General features: G+C 46.5%; 1 pseudogene; it reads left to right on the top strand.

Moving 5' to 3' along the window:
- The window catches only part of LOC126982375 (spondin-1-like), a 63647-nt pseudogene extending 58871 nt beyond the window's left edge, over positions 1-4776 (top strand).
- Positions 4777-10000: the final 5224 nt, after the last annotated feature.

Raw genomic sequence — 10000 nt, 5'->3', positions numbered from 1 at the left:
TATAGCTACATACATCGACACTCCTGCAGTTAAATACACCTTGCGAGCGTAAAGCTAATTCATGCATTCGAATATATTACCAAATCCTTTTTATCCTACATCATTCCAAGCTCGTTTACAGTGGACTTATTGAGGGGGGAATGTATGGTGATGTGTCTTTTCTTTATACATACATCAATATTCTTGCACAAAACAGACCTAGCGAGCAAAAAGTCACGTACTCAATCACGCCAGCGAATATTTTTTTTTTTTACAACAAAGGAGGCAGCTCAAGGGCACTAAAAAAAAGAAAACAATAATAAAATAAAGCCCGCTACTCGCTGCTCCCAAACTCCTTATGACCAACTCCTTCATCTCTCACGTCATTCCTATCTCTTTTTCAATAGATTGATATCGAAGGGACTCTATGGTGAACTATGTATTTTTTTTTATATATATACATCGACATTCTTGCATTAAATGTCCCTGCCAGCGTAAAACTAAATCATGCAAGCGAATATATTGGCAAATCCTTTGTCTCCCACGTCATTCCAAGTTTGATTTGATTGCATGATTATTGGGGTGAACAATGGCGAATGTTTTCTTTGTGTATATCTGCTTTCTTGTATAACACAGTACTTGGCAGCTTAAAAAGTAAATCATGCAGGCGAATGTAATACCAAATAATTTTTCCCTCATCATTAAATAGCTTATTGTTGATGGTAAACTATGGTGAAACGTGCGGTTTTTTTTATTTATATATATCGACATTCGTGCAACAAACAGTTCTTCCCAGCGTAAAACTAAACATGCAAGCGAATATATTACCAAATCCTTTTTATTTTACGTCATTCCAAGCTCATTTTGATTGCATGATTATTGGGGTGAATAATGGCGAGCGTAAATATGTTTCTTTATATATATCTACACTCTTGTTTAAAACATTACTTGGGAGCGTAAAACTAAATCATGCAAGCGAATTTATAACCAAATCACTTTTCCCTCACATCATTTATTAGCTTGTTATTGACGGTAAACTATAGTGATACGTAAGTCTTTTTCTTTTATTTTTTTTTATTTACATCGACAATCTTGCATTAAAGCTGTCCTTGCCAGCGTAAAACTAAATCATAGTTGTGGATATATATTACTAATCCATGTTCTGCCACCTACATTGAAACGACCTTTACTATACCACTGTAACTCTCGATTGTCTACGTATTTTGATTTCTTTTTTATGTATACATCGACATTCTTGCATCAAACAGTTCTTCTCAGCGTACAACGTATATGTTATTGCCAAGTCCATTGTCCGCCACCCTCCCTGAAACGACCTTTACTATACCACTGTAACTCTCGATTGTCTACGTATTTTGATTTCTTTTTTATGTATACATCGACATTCTTGCATCAAACAGTTCTTCTCAGCGTACAACGTATATGTTATTGCCAAGTCCATTGTCCACCACCCTCCCTGAAACGACCTTTACTATATCACTGTAACTTTGGAGTGTCAATGAATCTTTATCACACTGCGGATAGGAGATAATAATAGAAGTAGTAGTGATTATGACTATCCTTCTATTGCTACTAATTTGGCTGCTAATGGGCTGTGCTTGAGCTCTCTACCTACTGAGAGAAGATGATGATGATGATGATGATGAGGAGGAGGAGGAGGAGGAGGAGGAGGAGGAAAAGTAAAGGCAAAACTTGAGAGAGAACAAGAGAGAGAGAGAGAGAGAGAGAGAGAGAGAGAGAGAGAGAGAGAAAAAAACCCTTCCCTTCTCCCCCCTCCCCTTCCTCCTCCCATCACTCTCTCCCCTTCATCCCTTCCACTGTACCTTTCCCTCCAACCTTTTCCTTCGCCATCCTTCCTCCTCTCCCTTCTCCCCCTTCCACCACCCTCCACCTCCTTCATAAACCCTTTCCCCCCCAACTCCCCCTCTCCCTTCCCTCCTCCCCCACCTCCCCATACATCATTCCTTTCCCTCCAACATTTTCCCTCGCCATTTTTCCTCCTCCTCCTCCATCTCCCATTCTCCACCTCCCTCTACTCCCCTCCCTCCCCCTCTCCCCTCTCTGCCTCCTTCACACCCACCAGCACGAAGCACTGATGATACTTTCTGGAATTAGGGAAACAGATTTATGATACGCCGTTTGTATCGTCCAAATAGCCTGTTAACGACCCCCTTAAACCCCCTCCATAACACTCCCCCACCCACCCACAGAGAGAGAGAGAGAGAGAGAGAGAGAGAGAGAGAGAGAGAGAGAGAGAGAGAGAGAGAGAGAGAGAGAGAGAGAGAGCGGGGTGGGGGGCGGGGGGGGGTAACTATATAGTCTTAACAACAGAAGCATGAAGTTGAGTCACTCTAGAACAGTGTTTCTTAAAGTGTGGTCCACGGACCCCCAGGGGTCCGTGGAATGTTCCAAGGGGTCCGCAGGATAATTTTTAATATCGATTTCCAGTCATTTTTGGGATGGAAGTAATTTAATATAATAAAATTATAATAATAAAGGGTCCGCTACATGAGTAATTTTAATAAAAGGGGTCCGCTGCACAAAAAAGTTTAAGAAACACTGCTCTAGAATACGCAGAAGAGAGCGTCAAGTCCTTTTGAGTCAGGTCACAACGCCCGACTCTTCCCTAATGCCACACCAAGAGCTGCTATGTGGGTATCGAGAGACAAGCTTTGAGCCATATTCTAAAACAGACCGGCGCCCAAGCACACATATTTGACAAAGCTTTCGTACGAGTTTAGGGTATTTCCAGGGGTGTTTTATGACCCTGGTGGTGGTAGTTTGATCCTTCTTCTGTACCGTGAACCTAAAAAAACACGCAGTAGAACCTGACTGATCTCTTTTTTGGCCTATGGAGATAGTTAGTGTGAGAGGTGGAAGCGTCTCTATACCGACCGAGGGTGTGTGTGAAGGTAACCCAGCGTCCATTCGCCTCTGCTCCGCCCTGAGATCGCACATATATATACCCAGGTTGGTATTCTTCGACCCTCCCGCCTTTCACGTCAGCTATTTCCAAAGGCCGAAAAGTAGATCGGTCGGGTTCTAATAAGTGTTTTTGTAGGTTCATGGTACAGAAGAAGGGTCAAACTACCACCAGGGGTCATAAACTACCCTGAAATCTACAACTCTACGAAAGCCGCAATGTCTGATAATATGACCCCATGCATACCCAGTCTCCTGTTTGTCGGTGAGAGAGTGGTGTACTTATGATTCACGGACCACTGTCAAGGTTTTCCGATATGCCCTAAGTGTTCTTTGACATCCTCCTCTTCTTCCTCCTTCTCCTTCTCCTCTCACGTTTCCTCTTCTTCCTCCTCCTCCTCCTCCTCTCACGTCTCCTCTTCTTCCTTCTCCTCCTCCTCTTTCAGTAGCTTATCTTTCACTTCCTTCACCACCACCACCTAAGCCTCCTCCTCCTCCTCCTCCTCCTCCTCCTCCTCCTTCTCCTCCTCTTTCAGCAGCTTATCCTTCACCTCCTCCTTCACCACCACCACCTCCTCCTCCTCCTCCTCCTCCTCAACCCCGCCCTTTTCCCCCTCTTCCTCCATCACCACGCCCTCCTCGCCACGTCCTTCTACTCCTTCTTCACCACCACCTCCTCCTCCTCCTCCTCCTCTTCCTTCACCGCCTCCTCCATCACTCTTCCTCCACGTCTTCGTTCTTCTCCTCCTCCTCATCATGCATCATCATCACCATTCACCACTTCTTCCTTCACCACCTTCTCCTCACCGCGCCCTCCTCCTCCACCCCTGCACAGATGACCAGTTCAACGGCCTCGTGGCTCTCAACCAAGTCAGGGAGACCGAGTACGCCGCCTCCACCCCCGCCCCCCTCGTGCCCTACCAGCCCGCCACGGACCCCACCCACCTCTACAGCTACGACCACGACGCCGACCTGCTGTCCCCCAACCTCTACAACCCCTACATCGGCAACGTCCATCTGGGAACTCACGACCACCACGACGGATTGCCGGTGAGGAGCGGGTCTTGTTGTGTTGGGTTGGGTGGAGTTGGGTTGGGTTGAGTTTGGGATTGTGTTGTGTTGTTGTGCTGCGTTGGGTTGGGTTGGGTTGGGATGAAATGAGTTGAATTTGGGATTGTGTTGTGTTGTGTTGGGTTGTATTGGGTTGAGTTGAGTTGACTTTGGGACTGTGTTGTGTTGTGTTGGGTTGGGTTGAGTTGAGTTGAGTTTGGGATTGTGTTGTGTTGTGTTTTGTTGTGTTGGGCTGGGTTGGGTTGGGTTGGGTTGAGTTGAGTTGAGTTGAGTTTGGGATTGTGTTGTGTTTTTTTGTGTTGGGTTGGATTGGGTTGGGTTGGGTTGGGTTGGGTTGAGTTGAGTTGAGTCTCATTTCCATTTTCTCATTTCTCATTTTCTCTCTTCCTCTTCAAATGTATAATTATGTCCTTTCTTCCCTCTCTGACATTTCTCCTTCCATATACTTTCTATCAATAACGATGATAATATAAATTTTATTATTAATGATAATAATAATAATAATAATAATAATAATAATAATAATAAAAAACTAATGTCCCTTTGCCTGTGTGTGTGTGTGTGTGTGTGTGTGTGTGTGTGTGCCCACAGGTGAGCTGCGTGCTGAGTAATTGGGGTCCGTGGTCGCCGTGCACGGTGTCCTGCGGCCCCGTGGCTCTGCAGCAACGGTCGCGACTCGTGGTGGAGGAGGCACGCAACGGAGGGACAGCCTGCGGGGACACCACCCAACGGCGGTACTGCAAACTGCCGCCCTGCCCGCACCCCAGGTACTACACGCCCACAGGCTAGGCTAAGGCGGGGTAGTTGTGGAGTTTTACATCACCTTGTGTATTGGGTACAGGTGCAGCTTGCCATCATCACGTAACTTAAGTACAGGTACTGTCCCTCAATACAGAACTCTGCCCCCCATACTGAACTTTCGTCCCAGCAGCCAGGGTCTTGCCTGGCCCTAACTATATCACTGCTCTTCGGGGCTTGCTTTTTGTCCCTGGGGTCATGGTCCGGAGCGCATGGTGAGTGTCTGGCCTGGTGACGATGCGTCTCCCCGCAGATCCGGAACTCTATCCGTGGCCCTGAGGCGGCGACTGGAAGGCGCTGCAGGAAGGACTCGTCCAGGGAGGACGTCGCCAGGACCCTAATGTTGGGAGGACTGACTTCTGATCTCCTGCAGCCGGTGGCCAGGAAGCGGCACGCTGCGGCGTGGTGACTGCGGCTGGCTGCTGCTGCTGCGGCCCCCTGAGACGCACCGCCCCTCGGCCTGGCTGGCCGGCCACATGCGGTGCCCTGTGACTGGCCCTCCTCCGCAGACCTTGACCCTAGTTGTTAGTAAGAGACGTTTGCCTGGCAATGCCCCGCGCTGCGTCCCCGGCGAATAACGGCTCGACGCCAGACCCCCGGGTGAGTCGCCGCGGCGCGTCGGCGGCCGCCGCCCTATACTCTCTATGTATTGTAAAGTCGCTGTCTTCCACCGTACTCGGTAATATTAGCCCTAAGGCTCCGTTAGCCCCCCTAAACTTTTGCCCTGCCCGTTACTAACATATCAATTAAGGCGCCCGAGGGTCTCAGCCAGAGGTGTTGAGCGTCTCCCGAGCTGAGGGACTAGCAGTGCCGCCGCCCGCCGCTGCGATTGTCATCACCACAGCTCAGGCGGCGGCGGCGGCGGCATTGTTTACGGCGTCAGCGGTCACCGACCTGCACGGCCCTCGCCGGGACTGTTCGTCCACCTCAGTCACGTTATAAGAACCTGCGTTAGGCAGTGTCCTACATAGTGCGTAGCGATTAACTGTTATATAGCTGATGTGTGTGAAGGTGTGTGTGTTTGCTAGAACGCGAGCATATGAACAGACCAAGATGTTTAAACAATTCTATTTGTTACATAATAATCCTCAATACTTGTGAAGAGGAAAAAAAGGGTTAGTCTCCAGGTTGGCGGTTGACGCAAAGTGTTTTGCCTTGTTCAAGGAACATATCTTGCCATATCAAAATAAAGTGAAGTCTGAGTTTGCTGCACCAGTGTTGTCTTATTGCAACCCCTCAGGGTTAGTCCGCTTCCGGTGAAAAATGGCCGCCCGCGCATGACGTCAGCATGAGCGTATATTGTTACCAGTGGCCGGGGTCAGAAGGCAAGGAAGCAATAGCCAGGCAGGGTTTGCCAGTTTGGCGGGTTTCCGCCAAATGTGGCAGGTTTTATCTTCTTTGTAGACGGGCAGAAATTTTGATGCACAGCGGGCTGGCGTTTTTTTTTGCGGCAGTTCTGTTCTGGAGGGAGGAGGAGGAGGAAGAGAAGGAAGATGAAGGCCACGCTCACACCAGTCCCCCACATCTGTCTGACATCACACACACACACACACGAAAACACAAAGGAGACTACAGAAGAGTACAAGAGGCAGACACTCTACTGTATAATCAACACAAAACAGCTCCTGAAGATGGGTTCTTCACTAAATCCCCTTCCTTCAAAAATACACCTCTAACCTCCATTTACAGCTTTCAATTGTTTGCCGTAACTACCGAACTGCTCTTCGCTTCGCCCTTCTATTAACCCCACACACACACACACCAGCCTGCCCGTGAACTAGCTCTTGCCTGTTTCCTTCCTTAACTTGAATTTGTCCCATGACTTCTACCGTTACTGCGTTTTGTCACATCTCTGTTTGTAATATAACGACTTCTAAAATCGCCCACTTGTTAATGCCCTAACTAAGCTAAAAACACCTCACTGGATCATATTCTTAACATTTCGGCGCTAAAACACACATACTTGACAAGGCATTTGCAGAAATTGGTAGTAGTTTCTGATCCTGGTGGTAGTTTGGCCCTTCCTCTGTACACCATGAACCTAAGAAAACACTCATTAAAACTTCCTTCCAGTAATCCCTTAAAGTCGCTCCGATGTCCACCACGCTTTATGCGCACTGGAAATACCAAGAGAAGAAATATACATATTAATTTGGCTGGTTTTTGTTCACTAAGTTGTCCACTTGTGATCATTGTGGTGGATGATATTGCCAGCGAGGAAACAACACACCAGCCCAACAAACCAAACAAGCAGGAAAGACGGAGTGAACATTAACATGCGTTAGGCTAATTATTTCTAAAATCTGCCCCTGTTCGCTTGTTATAAAGCCTCCTCTGAATTAAAAGTATTTATCTGTTTGTACCGTGTATTGGAGTCAGAAACAGAACAATTAAACGATAGCGGTGAGCGAAATATAGAAAAAATAAGCAAGGATTTAACCCCATCTTTGCAGAGCTATTTTGCCGGATGCGAGCTAATTCCCATAACTTTCGCGGCGCTACGTCTTTCCAAGGAGTGTAGATGAAGCATTGTTAGGTCTTTCTCTGTGTTCAAACTCTTAAGTCACTCTCTTTTTACCTAACTAAGAAGGGACGCGTACCTTGTGGGATGATGAACTGGTGGCCGCCTCAAAGAAGCCTCACCGACGCCCGCGCACGCAGCTCGGTAATAACGCACCAATCAAACAACACCTCCCCTCCCCCAAGGCTGTCGACGGAGCTCTGAGGACTGAGGGTAGAGTCACTCTCCAGTCTCAGGCTCCAGTGACTCAGGTGAGGACGGCGACCTTCCGGTGATGCCAACTTGACCGATGGCTCTTTGTTTTTTGCGATTGTTAGAATAAGAAAACGAAGAATAAAGATTAAGATATGAATGAAAATATGAATAGATTGTCTGTGGCGTTCTACACGGTTAGAAATATCACTTTCTAATTAGTCGTTCATTAAATGGACGTAAAATGGCAAAATAGCGATCAAAACGAGTTGTAGGCTATTACGCTATTAAGATATAAAGTTAGTTATTGCGCTAGTGCCCCTTAGGTATTAGGCTATGAAGCTATTACGCTGTTAGTTATTACGTTATTATTGGTTATTAGGTATTACATTGTTGGTTATTAAAGATTATTAGGTTTGCTATTGCTTGGCTGTCAGCTCTCGTAATCTTAACTGGTAAACGAAGAAGGTAAATGTGCCCTTCTGGAGCATCATAACGTGAGAACAAACAAATACCAGCAGTGACTGTACACACCGGGGTTTTGCGGCCGTTTCAGTCACTTTGTTTGATCGTTACCAATGGCTGTTATCGCTGCTATAGTATTTCCATAAAACTGGCCGATGAATTGTAGTGGCGGCTGCAAGGTGCTTCGCCCGCATCTTATACCTCTCTCAAACCCTCTCTTCCCCACAGCCCGCCGTACCCCATCAGCCAGTTTTCGTGGAATTACAACGGCGATCACAGCCATTGGTGGCGATCAATACTAACAAAATGACTGTAAGCGGCCCATTGATAGTAAACGATGGTGAAATATGCATATAACCTATCTGGAGCATCATGTTAACATCAAACAAATGCATATAGTTAAACGAGTCTTGTAATACTGTCACCACAAGGTTAATTACTGTTTGCTACACGTACACCACCGACACTCTATCTGTAATGGGAACATAGACCATATAATTATAGATTTACAAGTTATGAAGTATATATATGTCAGCTCTGGACATTGGCGTCACCTCAGTTCCTTCATCGTGATCGTTTTACGTTCAACAAAATGTTTATTCCACTACTCAAGGTCCATATTTTTTAATCGTCTCGACCATCTTGGCTATTTTCCAAGGCCACAGAGAAGATTATCCGGATTTTCGCATGATGACTTTTCCCAACGTTGCCAGATAAGTCTTACTCAGCCTCTCATATATTTACCGACTTCCGACCAAAAAACTGTCTCATGGACCCCAACCAGGAGATTCACTTATAATTATCGTTAAAAATAGCTAATTCTGATGTTTCTTGGCAATGGTTAGGCTTCCATAAACCGGTAAATGCTATGCTCTGAGTACGACAATCTGGCAACAGTGACTTTTTTCTGTTCAAGGTGCAAAAGTCAGGTAAACTAGCACCATAAAGCAATAGGGCCACAAAAGCAGTCCATACATCTCAGCAACTTCACGAGCTTTTCAAACAGGCGTACGCAATTGCCGATATGTGGGCCAAGACAAGCAACTAAAACATCACGTGGCCTACGGCGTTCTTGGAGCCACTGACATAGATATTGGGCGGAAAGTTATGGTAGCAAATGTCTCAACAGCTCGGAACTATTCTTCAATCGAGTTGTTGATGTTTGGAACTCTCTACCCTGTAATGTCGTTGATAGTACAACAGTTACGGCCTTCAAGAATAGATTGGACAAGTATTTTGAATCCAACCAGCAACTTAGATATTACTCATTGTCGCAATAACGTTAAGTTCTTTCGAATACTGGTGTCCTTGTCCGTTTTTATCGCCTGGTTAGTGGTAGCAGTAATGGTAGTTCTTTCCTCTTTCCTACATAATTTCCATGCAGTTTTTCCATGCTGCATGGTTCTTTTTCCTTTCCTGCCAGCTTTGGCTGGAGGGATGGGGGGGTGGGGAGGAGTCTTCGCCTTTGCTGTCCTTCCTCTTCCACCTTTGATTAGATAGTTAGTGTAGCTTGTCACAAACAGCCTCGTAAGGACCAGCAGGTCTGCTGTTGCTTGTTCTTCCTTTGTGTTTCTTTGTGTTCTCCTCCTCTGTGGTTGGGGGGTGAAAGAATTCCACCACCCCATTCCCTGCGTGTCGTAAAAGGCGACTAAAAGGGACTTCTTTCTTTCTCTCCGGACTATTACCTCTTTTTTTTTCCCTTCCTATGGGTAGTCTATCTAAGGGTTGTTACCCTCCCTTATATTACACTGTGAGAACACATCCCTTCCTTTCCTTCCTCTCTACAGGTATTCTACCCAGCCTCTAGTCTCAGTCTTCCTCCGATGTTTCTCTCACCATCCCGGAAGGTTCTAGTCACTTCGGAGTCTTCGCGGCGGTGTTCTTTTTTCCTGCAGAAGTCCTCTGAGCACGCTTGGTGACAGGTGCCTTGGGCCAGGGCCCGCAAGGCTCGTGCTTGAAGGGGGACACATGCTGTGATGCTCTTGGGTGGCTGACTCCTTTCTCTCTGTCCAGTGTGGGTGATGGGTAACCACG

This window comes from Eriocheir sinensis, chromosome 4, assembly GCF_024679095.1.
Source record: "Eriocheir sinensis breed Jianghai 21 chromosome 4, ASM2467909v1, whole genome shotgun sequence".
Classification (NCBI taxonomy): domain Eukaryota; kingdom Metazoa; phylum Arthropoda; class Malacostraca; order Decapoda; family Varunidae; genus Eriocheir; species Eriocheir sinensis.
The sequence above is the reverse complement of the archived record's forward strand: the minus strand, read 5'-3'. Positions and strand labels throughout refer to the sequence as shown.